Source organism: Patella vulgata, chromosome 6, assembly GCF_932274485.2.
Source record: "Patella vulgata chromosome 6, xgPatVulg1.2, whole genome shotgun sequence".
Taxonomy (NCBI): Eukaryota; Metazoa; Mollusca; class Gastropoda; family Patellidae; genus Patella; species Patella vulgata.
In genome coordinates, this window is record NC_065884.2 from 43990252 (window position 1) to 44007183 (window position 16932).

At 38.1% G+C, this 16932-nt stretch overlaps 2 long non-coding RNA genes across 2 annotated transcripts; one reads left to right on the top strand and one right to left on the bottom strand.

Annotated features, from left to right (window-relative positions):
* The first annotated feature begins 9003 nt into the window (after positions 1 to 9003).
* LOC126818553 (uncharacterized) lies at positions 9004 to 13974 on the top strand. The gene is made up of 3 exons (XR_007679277.2): positions 9004 to 9158; positions 9530 to 9586; positions 13830 to 13974. It is a non-coding gene; the product is annotated as an uncharacterized LOC126818553 (long non-coding RNA).
* Positions 10457 to 13838, bottom strand: LOC126818548 (uncharacterized). The gene is made up of 3 exons (XR_007679271.2): positions 13662 to 13838; positions 12996 to 13117; positions 10457 to 12356 (listed from the first exon to the last, which is right to left on the bottom strand). It is a non-coding gene; the product is annotated as an uncharacterized LOC126818548 (long non-coding RNA).
* Positions 13975 to 16932: the final 2958 nt, after the last annotated feature.

A 16932-nucleotide genomic window follows, 5' to 3' on the forward strand; every position in this document is an offset into this window, starting at 1 on the left:
GTGTTTTATTAGATTTCGGGCACTTTATAGAGCCACTTTTACACTTTACCCGTCTGCCCGAAAAGTCAGATTGCCCGAAAGTTAGCGGGGCAGATGCCCCCCCCCCCCCCCCGCGTCCCTCTGGCTCATACGCCTATGCGTCCTTACTGCGCTACTGCGACCATACGGCGACCAGAAAATACACAAGGTCGCCGGCAAACGTAAACACAACGCGAGAAAATGTCCCAAAAATTACAAAGTCGCGTTCTCACAGTTTTCCAGGCCAGATCGCATAACCTTCTCGTTTACTTTGAACATGCTCATAACAAACGCCGTGACTCGACGATCATTGGCAACCATGGAGACCACAGCACGATATCTGACGCTTCCACCACGCTTTTACCACGCTTATGGCGATGTTGACGCGCTCTGAGACCATTTCCGTTGCCGTAGCAGCACAGTAAAGACGCTACCCAGGTCTGACGGGGTATAAAGAACATATATAGCCCATAAATTTCAAAAAGATCAAATTTTAATAATCAGTGTAGTCTGTAGAGTGTTTACAAGAAATTGTGGCCGACGGAAAGACGTATGGATGGGCGTACGGACGAAGGCGACGGCAATAGACGACCACATTTACATGTAGGAGTATAAAAATCGATTTCCTACACGGTTTTAAGCCATTTCAGTAGACAAACATATTGAAGTTTGGTGGATACGATAGAATCAAAATTGCGGGATAGTCGTCATGATAAAAGTTGAGGTACTATGTCCGATCGATGCACTAGTCAAAGTTTGTTCGAATCGGTCAAGGCGTGTAATAACTAGACCGACAACTTTTTTTTTTTTAAAAAAAGAAATACGTGTATGTCAACCAAAATGCCAGGTGCATAACTGGTTAATAGGCCTGTCAAACGTAAGTTTGAAGATCGATGTAGCCGTGTTGGAGACATACCCCGAATGAAGAAACAAACAAACCCACATACTGATCAGTTATCATGAGCACAGTCATGGATCAATGTTCATCATCCGTAATAAAAACATATCAATGTTTACTGTCAATATTGTATTATCTTCAACCATGTGTACAAAGGGCTTAAGGATGACACCAACAATATTTATTGAGTTATCCGTCTCGTAAGTGTATTTTTTGTCGATTTTTAATATCTTTAAAAGAACTGGTTCTGCATTGTACAAAACCTCCTTTGTAGCCTTAAAAGGAAAACGGCAGGTAAATGCACTGTAGCTATATTAACAATATCAATGTATTTTTTTAGCTACTAGACGAAACAAAAAATATTATACTATGTCGGATTCATAAAATCTAATTAAATTGACCTTAACCGTAGGAGTAAAATCGTATCTTAAAACATCTTATATGTTGTTTTGTTTGACATTCAGTATGAAATGCAAGTTCTTTTAACCCACGTTTCATCGAGTAAATTTAATTCATCGGTTCCATCCTGTAAACCTATTTTTATCTCTAAATACAGTATTTTGAATGGCCATGACAAATCAAATAGTATAATAAGCCCACAATACAATACAGGCCCGGCGTAGTGGGGGGGGGGGGGCTAGAGGGGGCTTCTCCCCCACACCCAAATAATTTGGCCGCAAGCAAGTACTCCTTTCTCCAGGTTATTGCTCGCAAGTAATTATGCGGTTAGATACGAGACCTGATTTTAACATAGAAGTGAGACTCCTGTACGTAGACTTTCAGAAGAAAATCCTGCTATGCTCTATACTGATCCCTGGGTTGAGAGACCCCCAGTTGCGAGGGTCACGATTAGTTAACTGAACAGTCGATCTTTATTTCAACCCCATCTCACTCCCATTGTATCTATGACAGATTTAAAAAAACGAAGGGATATAGTTTGTCCCACTCTCTTTCCGTGTGTCCCTTATCCATCAAATAATTCATTGCTATCAGTTATGACCAGTTGAAACAAGCGGTTGCCATGCAAGATACGCCCACATTTTGCAAGAAATGTATGGGGAAAAGGTAACATCATCCTCTCATTCAAGATCTTTTGATCCTTAACATATTTGTTAAGTTTCGTCAGAATGGGACAACAATTGAAGCCCCTCTGGAGGGCCTACAAAATTCATGCATATTTCACATTAATTTTACATAAAAAGCAGGGGCTATAGCTCTACAATGTAAGGTCTTATGCACACAAAAGTCGAACGCACCCAAGAACTTTTGATCCTTAACACATAGTTTAAAAGAGCTAAATGGCTAATATTTAGGACCTAGAAATTGACACAAATGCGTCGCAACGGATATAATAATATAATATATAAACTGATTTACATTCAATCGTTTTTGTTTTTACTCTAATTTCAAATCAGTTATATTCGTCGAAATAAGCCAGAAGACTCAATTAAATAGCAATCTCTAGCGTCAATTTGAATCGGACAAAAGTTGTCGCCTCTGGAAGGTCCACAAACTTCATTCATATTTCACATTTTGCGTAAAAGGCAGGGGACCAATGCACACTAAAATTGAACCCATCCAAGATCTAGTGATACTCGGTTTAAGTTTCATTTAAATTGGATAAAAAGTGTGACCTCTAGATGGTCAACAAATTGGGCATAACATGCTTTTGTACTATTTGCGTAAAGGGGGCGGCCATTTGACTGAAAGTTTCGGTCAGATTTTCACGAAATTTGGGCTCGACCACAATTATTATGTAACGGTGGTATATTTGAACGGGTTTGAAAATAAGATAAAATAAAAATGGTGATTTCTAGCGGATCGACACAAGCTAAAATCGTGATATTTCGTACAATCAGGGGTCATAATCCAGACAGTTACGGTCCAATACGCGCCAATCTCGAAAGGAAACCAGACCTTTGGGATATATCAGATTGGATGAAAATTCGAACCTCTGGGTGGTCCACACCCTGGCTATTACATGCTTTTAAGTGAAGAGGAGATTTTGTCGGACAGTTTCGGTCCGATTTTCACAAAATTTGCACTCAACCGTAATTATAGTGTAACGGTGATGTATTTGAACGGTTTTTTTTACAATTTTAAAAACTGTGAGCTCTAAAGGGTCCACAAGCTAAAAATGTATATATAGGAAGTGAAGATCATATATGTACCAATATCGAAACAAACCGAGATCTTTCGGTTATAAACATACAGTTTCATCAAAATCATATATAAATTGTGACCTCTAGAGTGTCCACAACCTTGGTATTATTATGCATATATTTGTCAAGTTCAGGAAACCACCAACGACTGGGTTTGCATGGTCATGGATTTAGAAAAGGAATAAAATTTCACTTCATTTACTGAGTAATTTTATAAGCCGGAAATCGTTCAGAAAATGTTTCTGACGATCTAGATCCCGGGAGCTTCTGACGATCTAGATCCCGGGAGCTTCTGGGGCCTAGGCGGCCCCGGGACCCTTGCCTAAAGTCCTAGAATGGTCCCCCCCAATCAAAAATTGCTTCCACCGGCCCTGAAATAATCACGTTTATCATAGATTCTAGCGTTGCTAGCTTCGCCCTTGCGTTATTCATACGCATTGTCTGGTATCGCGATCGTTCGTCCGTTCATCGTCATGCAAGTTCACTATGGCGATCGTTAAAAGTTTAGGTTGTCAAAACTTAAGAATGTGAACTGAATCGAAATGAGGTTTAACGTCCTACTGTTCTGCTCCGACTGGGCTAATAAAGACAGTGTACCTTATAGTGTGCCATGAGGGAAATTTTGCCCGGACAGCGGCGCTATGGCCTACTCTTATACCGAATTTCAACTGCCAAGGGTTCTTTCATGTGAACGCCAATGTGTACACGGGATCTCGGTTTTTCGTCCCATCCTAATTATTACACAATTGTCTTTTCCAAACACTCCGTCCTGCACCATTGACAAGAGAAAACCACGCCGGAAAATCACATTTTTAGCTTCTGGACCCTCTAGTGGTCACAATTTTTATCCGATTTTAAAACCGTTTAAATATATCACCGTTACACCGTAATGAAGGTTGAATTCGAATTTCGGAAAGATCGAAACGAAACTGTCCGACAAAATGGCCGCTCCTTGTACGCAAATAGTGTTAAAGTATGTAATACGAAGGTTGTGGACCCTCTAGGCATCACAATTTTTGTCCTATTTTGATGAAACTTAAAATGTATGTTTATATCCCAAAGATCTCAGTTCCTTTCGATATTCGCACATTATTTCAGACCATAATTTATTGAATTGTGACGCCTGATTGTAAGAAAAATCGCGTTTTTTTTTTGTTTTTTTTTTTTTTAGCTTGTTCTCTAACCATCTCTTGCAAAATGTGGACGTATCTTCCATGGCAACCGCTAGTGTTTATGAATCTAATTCTGCATGGATTAGCTGGTAACAAGATCGCGAAAGCCGGTATCGGCCGTACCCATGTACCCATGTCAAAAGTTCCTCATCCGAGTTGAGTAGTTGAGTACTTGGGAGCCACGGTGGCTAGGTGGTTAAGACGATGTCTCGCTAGCTTGGAGGTCGGGTGTTCGATCCCTGCATTGGCCGAAAAAGTTCATCTTGATTTTCCGTCAGTGATGCAGGACGGAGGGCCTGACAATGACAGCTGTCTAGTCCTTCGGATGAGACGAAAAACCGAGGTCCCATGTTAACATTGGAATGCACGTAAAAGATCCCTTGGCAGTTGGAATTCGATATAAGAGTATGCGATAGTGCCGCTGCCTGGGCAAAATTTCCCTCATAGCACACTGAATGGCGTATGCCCGTCTTCATTAGCCAGGTATAGGAGCAGAACAGTAGGACGTTAAACCCCATTTCATTTCATTTCATTCATCATCCGGGTTGAGTACTGGGCTGATGTTGATTTCCGGCCCGAAATCATCGGTAGTTTTGTGTCTATAACTGACAGACAACATAATTTCAAGAAATCCATTTTTACACGAGGCGAAGGGCTTACAACTAAACTATAAGTCTTTATGGCACCACCAAGCCATAAAATCAGTCCAACAACTACAATGCGGCCGACCGAGCAAATAGGCTATTTCGGATGAGGTATGACACGAGCTAATAAATGGCAGACTTGGATTCAGAAACTTGTTAATAACAATAAGAACATTTTTCAATAATGTATTTAGAAAACGTTCCGCCACAAATGCCCGCCATCTCGGAAATTATATGCTAAATTATTTTACGCAGTTGTAAATGGCAGAATCAAATCTACGCTTCCGAAAACATATACATTGACGCAAATCCTGACTACTTAATTAAAATCAGCACATCGTCCCATTTTCCGACCAAACATGGTAGCCATCTTGAAAATATGCTTAATAGGTGAACATATGATAATTTTACACAGTGTACATAACAGAAATGGAATCTGCTCCCTCGAAAACATATTGACATCAAACTTGGCTACTTAATAAAATCAGCACGTTGGTCCATTTTCCCGTCAAAATAGCCGCCATCTTGGAAATATCTTCATGGCGTAATGGAAGAAAATGTGAAATATAGTCATAATCCCTGCCAATATTAATACAGCGCCAAATCACATTTAATGTGTCGATAACATTATAAATAAGTTGAAAATAGAAAATACTGGCGTCCCATACTATATATGAAGACCCACTCAGAAAAAATATCAACATTGTTGTTTTTGTAATTAAACATCAAAACCAGAGGCCTGTTGGGCGAGTACGCCTATCCTGTCCTCATAAATGCAAAAACAAAAGAAACCGGACATGGTTGATAATGCTCGAATCCGATGCGATTTCCTACCAGGGTATGGGGGTGTGTTTGACTATGGGCCATCCCTTCCGAAAAGTGACAAATATTGTGCCCTCTTTGCCTGCTGTCCTTCCCTTGTTTCAAATAGACCCAGTGACACTAAAAACCAATCGCGCTCAATTAGGCCTACTGATTGTGACTGGTATCCAATTGTCTCTGATTTCGGTTTAGATTTGGAAAAGTTTGCAGTTTACAACCATTTATAATCGCAATTCCACATTTCGCTTCGCATTAAAAAATTAAATTTCCAGGGGCAGACTGCGGTAGCTCTGGGCTCTCTGATCAACTGGTTTCTTTTCGTCCCCACCATCGCGATGAAGAAAACGTGATATTACGAGAAAACTAGTTTCATTCACTATTCCTGCACTTACTCATAGATGATCATTTTTCTCCTCGAATTCAGGCCATTACATTTTCAGGGGATACGATGATGAATTTTAGTTATTTTGAAAAAAAATATGTCAAATTATGTTTTTCCAATCGGGGTGGATGAGTAGTAACTGGGCCAAAAAGATTCGGAGTTTGGCACAAATTTCTGAAGAAAAAGACGCGGGCTAATACTTTGAGAGACCCAACATTCAATTCATTTCCAGCAGGCCCAAAGGGGCTGACCAGGCTGCAGCCAGGAGTCCCAATGTTAATGGTGCAACCAAATTAGTTCTATGATTTGATTTAATATGTTGTGCCGAATAAATCTATCTATCAACCACAATGACATACAAATTGCAATTGTGTGTGTGTGACGGACAATGACCAGAATATTCCCGTTTTCACTGTTGATGCAAGGGCCCTAGTGAAATTTTCTACTAGCCAAGGGCCCCATGCAAGTTTAATCCGGCACTGATGGCTTCCAGATCAGATTCGAAATCCGGATTAATATTTCCATAATATTCAGAATCAATTAGTTTGTCTTTGTTTTATTTATTACTCTAAATGAATTTATGAAGACGAAAAAAAAAAAAAAAATATTGCCAACGGGAATGTTTTTAGCGAACAGAACTAAATGAAACTTGATGATTATTTTCCTTTACTCGTAGGTCATTTAGTTCCTATTGTTGCTAACTATTCATGTTCAGATCTTCAGGTTTGGAACTATTTCGGTTGGATTCACAAAATGGAGTAACTTCCCTTGGTTCATAAACTCGAATTTATTTGGCAATAATGCTGCAAATGCAAGATTTTGATAAAGTGTTTACCGTTCTTGCTATATAAGTTTAAAAATAGATAAGGTAAAATGAATATATTGAAAATTTCAGTCAAATTGACAAGAAACAGCCTAAATAGTTTCGATTAAAAAGTATACTACGGAGAAAATAAACGAAGTCTCGATTTCCACCCTTCAATTGACAGTTTGCATGATTGACGTCAATATTAACGTTTAACGAATATTTAACGAATATAATTGTCTAATCCACACAATATCTTAGCCATCCGTTAGTCTAGACAGTTGTATATGGGCTTTTCATGTGAATAATAATAATTTATATAATATTTATATAGAAAGACCTGAAATAGCTCTCACTTAATGCACCTTTAATGTCTGCTCGCCAATGGCATATTTGGGAGCCATGTGGCACTGGCTAACAACAAGGAGATCAAGGATTCAATCTCGGTGTTGCCAGAGAAAATTTCCCAGTTTCTTAGCGCGGTGCGGTTTCCCCGTGTGAGTAGTGTAGAATGGAGAGTCTTTCACGGAGCAATGTCTAATAATAGGACCAGGGGCGGATTGGGCCATCGGTCGGACAAAAAATGAAAAAAAATAATATTGTCCAATTCGTCTAAAAAAAAAACTTTTCCGCTGAACATTATACTGAGGGGGGGGGGGGTATTGGACCGGTCATAGAGCGATGATGATCATGTTGTATGTGGTCGGTGGCTTTAACGGGCCGCCACGCCATCACTGGAGTCTGGAATGGGCTGGTATAATAGACTTTCTGGCCCGGGTGTGCTGGGTGTGAGCCGGAATTCGGAATCCTGCAATGGGGATTCCGAATTTCATCCGGGAGCCCGGGCCGGTTCCCGGCCCCAATCCGCCCCTGAATAGGACCCAAAAACGAGGTCGCGTATACACATTGGCATGTACGTAAAAGAACCATCAAAGTTGGAAATCGATATATGGAGTAGGTCGTAGCGCCGCTGTCCGAGCATTAATTCCCACAAAGCACTCTGCTTGGCGTATTTCCGTCTTCCTTAACCCAGTTGGCGCAGAGAAGCAAGACGTTTTAACACCCCATTTCATTTTATTTGCATATTATCTTGGAAAATATCACACTTTCAGCGATATCGTCATCACTATATTGCACCCAAATTGATTATTTAACTTTTAATATAGCGTTTTCTTCAGAAATTATAAGAAGCGCAAAATAGATTATCTTCTGTTCTTTGTGCCAGAAAATTATTTGCATATTTGAAAAGAGCAATCAGTTATACTTAACATGATATCTGGAATTTCGTATTTAGACCAGTATTTTTACTTGAATACCCCTTTAATACATGTAGTGTGATATTTATTTTATTTAAATTATGAAAATACTTTTGTACCAGAAAACTATTTACATATTTACAAACAGAAATGAATGTGATTTTCACTAATATGTAACATTATACCTGAAATTTCGTATTTGGACATTGCACAGCCCCCCCCCCCCCCGTAATCATCATAAAGTGCCATCCAAGGTGTCAAGGTGAGTAAATTTTTATTGTGTGCTAGGCTGATTTCCTGTTATAGTGTCGTGAATATCCTTGTTCTGGCTTATAGTGTGCCAGGTTTCCGTATATGTTAATAAGTCACGTGATATCCTACATATGCATATGCAAGTTGATGCTGTGCGAAAGTTGCTATGTAGAAAGCGTGAATGACAAATGGGATGTTTCAGAGCGCAAATGTAAAATGTATGAGAGAAATGTAAAATGTAGACACGTCAAAAAAAGCATTTTCTCACAAAACATTTGTCATTTAACACTTAAAGTAGCTAAGTCTCTAACTCAATATCATCCAAAATCTTCAACATTGAAAACACGATTTATTTGTCAAATTAAATCAACCTTGATGTTGTGATCTTACCGGAATAAGATGGGCTTTTGATATCCGATATTTAAGACAAAATAAACATTTTACCATTGGTACACGAATCGTGTACCATAATGCGCTTCAGCCACTGATCTCTACTTATAGAGATCAGTGGCTTCAGCCCCAGTTGTAAAAAGAGACTCGAGGGACGAGGCTAGACACATTGCATCAAATCATAGAACTAGAACACTAACGGGAACGCCCACTCGGTGACGTATAACGGTGATGACATAATTATGTTGTACATCGCATGCGCGAAGTCAATAAGGCACAAGTAACTTCCGGCCGTATGTCAACATGGCAGAAGCGTTAGACGTCCTGGAATTTCAAGAACTTGACGGTGTAATAGATGTAAGTTATTCATAATTTTAATGAGTTTTTTTTAAATTAGTTATATAACATACCATCGGGAGTATAAACCATTTATTTTCGGACATTAAATTATCCGAACACACGTTTGTGTATCATTTTCTACTACATATTATAAAATTATTATTAATAAATTATGATGACATTCACATTTTATTTTTTTTATTTATTGTTTTGTGTATATTGTTGTTAGCCTTTGGCATGTCCGTGCCAGTTTTGGCTGGTTTCCCAGTGCCCTTTTCTTGTTTATAACAAGGGGTTTTACATAGGCTAAGCCTGTTCCCCAATCCCATTCAGACATCTTGAATAAAAATATTGTTTATAAAAAAAAAAATGTGTATTCTTTACTACAGCTTTTCTTTGCTAAAGATTTGTTTGAGACATCTCAACCTGTCGTTCCAGTAGCATCCGTAAGTTTTCTACATATACAACATACATGCATATAGTCACATAGTGTTCGTAGCAAATGGGCAAGTTATGAAACTCATTATAGTCTCGACCATGTCTATATATTTTTTTTCTTCTCAAACGATCAAATTGCTTTGGAAATGAAATGAAATGGGGTTTAACGTCCTACTGTTCTGCTCCTATGCTGGGCTAATGAAGACGGGCATACGCCATAAGGTGTGATTTAAGGGAAATTTTGCCCGGGCAGCGGCTCTATCACCTATTCTTATATCGAATTCCAACTGCCACGGGATCTTTTACGTGCATTCCAATGTATACAGGTGACCTCGGGTTTTCGTATCATCCGAAGGATTAGACAGCTGTCCTTGTCAGGCCCTCAGTACTGCATCACTGAAAAGGGGGAACCACGCCGGAAAATCTCGGCCAATGCAGGGATCGAACACCCGACCTCCAGGCTAGCGAGCCAGCGTCTTACCCACTTAGCCACGTGATCCCAAATTGCTTTGGAACAGTTTCTTTTATTTTGTATAATATTTACTTTAAAGGGACAATAACACTCTTGCTGGCTTGAAAGCTCCAGAAAATAAATAATATCTCTATCTAAGTACTAGATGTTTAAGTGTCCCACCTGTTGTGTAAATTATCCATTACATCCTATTTTACTTGTCCAGAGGGTTCGAAAATATTTTTAAATCGAAGTTTCATTTGAAAAGGTTTACGTTAGACGTTTCAAAGCATTATGTTGAATTGTTTATATAAGGTGTGTTAAGATGAAATTTGTATCATCAATTAATTGAAATATTCTAAAATAGCCTTCAAAGGCTAATATCTTCGCTCGCAATAGAGTAATTTGAATGAAATTTTCAAATTAGTCATTTTACATTTTTTATCTTCGAACTATTATAGCAAGAATGGCTAGCTCTTTATCAAAATCTTACATAATGTATATTTAAGAATAATTTAATACATTTATAAAGCTCACACATTACAAGTTGTGCACCTGTATAAAATTTATATAAATTTTGTTATCATTGTTAATATTTTATACTGAGATGCAATAAAAATAATACATCACTTTTATAAATGGATGAATGTAAATCTTGTTTGAAATGAATCCAGGTTTAACGCCCTACTTAGTACTTTTCAGCTCAATTTTGTTTTAAAGATTTGCTTTAATCTTGCAATTAAGGATGTAACAACATCATATTACGATGATAACATGTGAGAATGTTTTGAAGATTGCGTAAACGCACCCCGAACAATTCTCAATCAAAAAAATTAAACCCAACAGAATCAGTATGTTGATTTTTCTGGTACACACGTGGGGTATATAATGCAGCTTTTAAAAAGCTAGGTTTTGTGGAAGGTGCAAAGTTATGCCACGTCATCTCAGAGGTGCTATTTCATTGCGTCTCGATATATTTTGTTTACTATTATCAACCTGGCCCCAAGTTCACAAAGCATTCCCAGACTTAAGAATTTGCTCAACCTTCAATCACTGTTTTTGAGAAATATCTTTGATCCAGAAACACAAAACTTTGCACAGTTTCTTATTGATATATTTACATTAAAACAACAATAGTTAGTAAAGTGCTATATTTGAGTTAAAATAAGACAAACAATTTTGAGTAAAACCTTAACTTAAGACTGAGAATGCTTTGTGAACTTGGGGCCTTGTTTTCTTTTCATTACTTATTAACTACAATACAGTAATAACAAGAAATACAAAATCTGTAGAACACTGCTGATTAAGTTCTAGATTTAATCCTAGATTCAATCACATTTATATTTTTATACTTCCAATATTGATATTAATTCCAATAGAGCCAGGAAATGTTTAGTTTAATTATACACTTTCTATTTTGTTGTATGAAATTATCTGTATAATCTGTGTTTTTGTTACTTTCATTGTGTGAAATGCTTGCAGCAAAGTGCTGTAAATAAAATACCTGACATCACTGATCACAGTTTAACTCTATAACTTCTCATTTGACCTCAAATCTATGTGGAGTCGAGTTAGTTGGAAGAAATAAATCAAAATGGAGTGAAATCTACATTTTAATCAAATTCATACCACATGATTATATTATATCACTGTTTGCTCGTTTATATGGCAACTATATATTATTGCTAAGCTATTTTTGAATTGTAAATTACATTTACAAGTATGTAAATATTGATTCTTTGAATTATATATTGTCAATCAAAATCTGAATATGCAATGTGCTATGTAGCCATATATGTGAAATAAACTATTATTATTACTATTTACTTTCTCTGTAAATCTCTGTTAATCTGTCGACAACTTAAACAAATTTCTTTTTGAGTGTCCTCAACAAAACTATTACATACAGAAGCAAGTACACAGCTTTCGTAATTTCTATGTTGACTTATTTGTGTTCATGAAAATATCAACCTGTCTGATATATCTTACAGTTGTAGTCTGACATTGAGAATAAGACTGTAAATGTTTTGATGTTATGCCCCCACATATCTTCATATTCTCAACAGTTCTTATAAGTAAATCTATAGATGTAACTTTAATTTGAACAGGAAACAAAAATTATTATATTGTACTTCACAATTCAAGTCCTTGTCAATGGTTAAATGGTATGTTACACTTTTATCTTCAGTTTTAAACAGATAGATATAATCACTTGAAGACTGACATAGCCACAAAGCAGACATTTGACATAAAAATGATTTCTGCAACATCTGAAAGGTTACTTCGTTCATATGTAAACATTGAGTTTCCTCGGTTTTCCTTGGACTCTGAATAAAATAGACAAATTCATAAAATTCAATTAAAACAAGAAGAATTGGATTCTGATACATGTATTCATAATTTTCTCGGTTTCTGAATAAAATCGAAAAAATTACAAAAGTAAATATAAAGAAGAATCGGATATTCATACAAGTATTTATAAATAAAATTATGGGAGATTACAGAAAGAGCTAGCAGTTCTCATTATAATAGTTAAAAAATAGATAATGTAAAGGGAATTTGCTGAAAATTTCAGTCAAATTCATCCACCCTGAACCAAGTATTTAATGATTAAATTTTGGGCCTAGCCTCGATCAGCATTACTATAGTCGGTACGATAAAAAAAACCCATGGTCTCGATTATCGATTTTTTGATTTAATCAGAAGTAGCAGACTGGGCTCTAATTCAGTATATATCACAGGCTAGCGATGCCATCGAGCGTTGATTATGGTCTGGATAAGTTAATTAATGTCTAATTAATAATTTAGATAACATTCCAGGCCTAAAGAAAGACCTGCAATTGACAGATTTAGCTCTTGCATAATGTCTGTTTAATATTGATGAATTAAATGTTCATATACTGATCTTTTATAAGGAAACATCGAATGTTCATATTCATAATTAAGTTAACAGAAATTTAAGTTACCGGTGACTTCCTTGGATTCAATTTCTTTGTTGTTACGCTTTTCTGTAGAAGAATTAAGGTTGATAGTCTCCCTAACCCTTCTTTTAATCTTCGATATGTGGACCCAGAATTTTTGTAAACATCTGAAATATTCATAAAATCAAAATAAAAAGGTTCCTACATACAAAACAAAAGGTTCAGATATAATTAATTTTTTTTCCATGCTTGTTGATTATTCATACCGGGAACAAGATTATTTCGGAATTTAAAAGTAAAAGGATTTGACAGGTCAAGGTCAGTCATAAATAAATATACAATTTTAATTTTTATGGAGCTGCTCAGTTAAAACTTTGACCTTTAAAAAAAAATAATAATTAGTAATTCATAAAATTAAAGTAAAAGAAGATTGTTGAGAGAGAATCGTCATGCTGTCACACACTCATCGGGTGTAGTATTCGTCAATTTCATAACAAATTGCAAGTAGACTAGGCCTAGCTACGGCACTAATGTAAACAAACCTATATGCATACAACTTTGATGAGAGAAAGGGTAAAATCTAACGGGCAAACATGAAAATACAGACATTCAGCTAGTATGGGTTTAACTTAACTTCATTGTAGGTTGTCAGGGTGGACTGCCAACTAGAATCTACATAATTAATTTCTTTTGATTTGAGTTTTCACTTACTTTTTCAACGAAATAATCCGGCTCAACGTGTCTTGAACATATTGTCAAGGTCTTGTCATTTATCGGGTCTGATCTGGTAGACTGTATGATACGTAATGATTCTCTCTCCACTCTATGTTGTTTTTGGGTAAGCGATATAATGATCAACCCCGATTTCTTTTATTGCAGGCGGAACATCCGAACAAAACACAATTCGCGCCAGGCATTTTGTTAGTGCGAGCAGAAACCGGAAGTAAGCTGTGCCCGATATCAGCGTCAGAGGCCCGCCGTCACATAAGGTAGTGACGTCACACGGTGGGCGTTCCCGTTAGTATTCTAGTTCTATGATCAAATCGAACGGCGTATGTAGACTGGAATAACCAGGCGCTAGAAATTTGCACTCGATTGAGACTGCTGGCTTATTTCGCCGAACATAACTGATTTGAAATTGGAGTAAAAACGGAAACCATTGAATGTAAATCAGTTTATATACATTCATATTACAGTATTATATGCGTTGCGACCCACTTTTGTCAATTTCTAGGTCCCAAATGTTAGCGATTTAGCTCCTTTAACATTTGACGTTTTACATTTAACTCTTGCCTTAGATGTATTTTGACTTTATCAATATCGGTATTAGGACTTTGTACATTGTACTTTTTACATATAATCAATGGAAACGACATTGTCGCAGAGCATTTAATATTGGCAGCGATACCCTTCCATAAAAGCCTGGCCATCAACGTATAGTAAGATCTTGACTGGAGTGCACTAGGCGTAGTAAGCGCTTGGTGTGGTTTTGACAGGAGCATGATGGACGTGTGTCAATTTCTTGCCACGCTTATTTGCGCAAGTCCCACACTGCCGTTATGCTCCCTTTGCCACCATGCCAGGAAAATCGATATCAGCTCAGTGGGCATCTCGGATGAGGAATTTTCATCGTTGGATAATATACCAAATGGTACGACTCGGTGCCGGCCTTCAGGAATGTGCTGCAAGCTAATAGACTATATATATAATACATAGCAGAATTGGACTCAGAAATCTGTAAATAACAACGACAAGTAAATAATTTATTATATACTGAGCGCCAAACAAAACGCATCATTTTATTCCCCAAATATTTTATTACTAGGTGGTTTTGTATTATGCAATACTATGAACTATTGTTTCACACAATGCTCCCAAACGCAAAAAATATCGGCCAGTGTGCACAAAAAAAATTGCACGAGATGCACATGAAAAACCCAATATTCACGTGCAGCATTGTGTGTGAGCCCTTTAAAAGCATGTTTTCAAATTAATGTGCAGTACGGGAGCCACGGTGGCTAGGTGGCTCGCTAGCCTGGAGGTCGGGTGTTCGATCCCTGCATTGGCCGAGACAGTTCATCGGGATTTTCCGACGGGGTTTCCCCTTGTCAGTGGTGCAGAACGGAGGGCCTGGCAAGGACAGCTGTCTAGTCCTTCAGATGATACGAAAAATAGATTGGAATGCACGTAAAAGATCCCTTGGCAGTTGGAATTCGATATAAGAGTAGGCAATTATAGTGCCGCTGCCCGGGCAAAATTTCCCTCATAGCACATTGTATGGCGTATGCCCGTCTTCAGTAGCCCAGTATAGGAGCAGAACAGTAAGACGTTAAATCCCATTTCATTTCATTTCATTTCATTTCATTTTAATGTGCAGTACATGAACTGTGAAACGTCAATCTGTCGTAATTTGTTGTTGGACGTGTGAAGGAATCGAGCTAGAGATGCCGAGACATACTGAAAATCAACGGAATGAAGCCATGGGAATGTCCGGGCTGGCATGTCTACATGTGCTATTGCCAGACACTTCAATTGTCATCAGTCCACTATTTTAAGGTTGGTGGAACGTGTTCGAGTTACTGGATCAACACGTGACCGTCAACGTCCTGGTCCACAACGCGTTACAACCCAGGCTCAAGACAGCTACATCCGGGTCACTCATCTGCGTGACAGATTCCAACCAGCGATTCGAACAGGTGCAGCAGTCGTCGGAAAACAAGGACCAGTAAGTGCCAACACCGTAAGACGTCGTCTAAGTGAAGTAGGACTCCGTGCATGACGACCTTATGTTGGAGCTATCCTCAGGGATCATCACCGTCAGCGGCGTTTGATATGGGCTCAAGGACACCAGACATGGAGAAGAGTAGACTGGCAAAGTGTGCTCTTCAGTGATGAGAGTCGCTTTCATCTTTATCACGCTGATGGCCGTCAACGTGTGTGGAGACGTCTTGGGGAACGTCTTGCAGACTACTGCGTCTTCGAAACGAATCGATGGGGTGGGGGAAGTGTAATGGTGTGGGGAGGCTTCACATTTCATCACCGGACCGCCCTACACATTTGCAGGGGTCGCGTTGATGCTGTAGCCTACCGTGATGATGTCTTGCAACCAATTGTTGTTCCGATGTTTCGAGCGCACCCACAACTTCAGCACTTCCAACAGGATAATGCACGTCCGCATACCGCCCGTTTTAGTATGGACTACCTGGCTGCTAACGAAATCAATGTCTTGGACTGGCCGATAGAACATGTCTGGGATAAGATTGGACGCCGTCTGTATCGTTCAAACATTGGTAAATTCCATGCGATGTCGCTGCACAGCGTGCATAAGAGCCTGTGGAGGACACCCGCGCTACTGACATCTGTGTCGTACTTTTGGTTTTGATCCCTCTGACTTTGTACCGTTGATTACAGATTAAACATCCATAAGTGTACAAATGTGTTGTTATTGATGTGTTCCCATTTGAATATTGTTCACAATAAGAAGCAAAATAAATAAGATATGTTTACAGGATCATTTTGTTATACGAAAAAATAAGTGATGCATTTTCCATGGAGCTCATGTTTAGAAAATGTTCAGCCATCTTGGAAATATGCTAAATTGATGAATATACGATCATTTTACACAGTTGTATATGGCAGAAATCGAATCTTCGCCACGAAAACATATATATTGACACTAAAAACACTATTTATCAAAATCAGTACATCATCCGATTTTTCCTACACAAGTGGCAGCAATGTTGGAAATTTGCTAAATATGTGAACATGAGATCATTTTACATGATTGTAAATTTCAGAAAGGGAATCTGCGCCCCCGTAAACATATATTGACACCAAACACTACTTCTTAATCAAAATCTGCACATCGCTCCATTTTTCCGCCAAATATGGCCGCCATCTTGGCAATATGCTAAGTATGTGAACATGTTATCATTTGCAAGGTTACAAATGTCAGAAATGGAATCTGCGACCCCCAAAACAT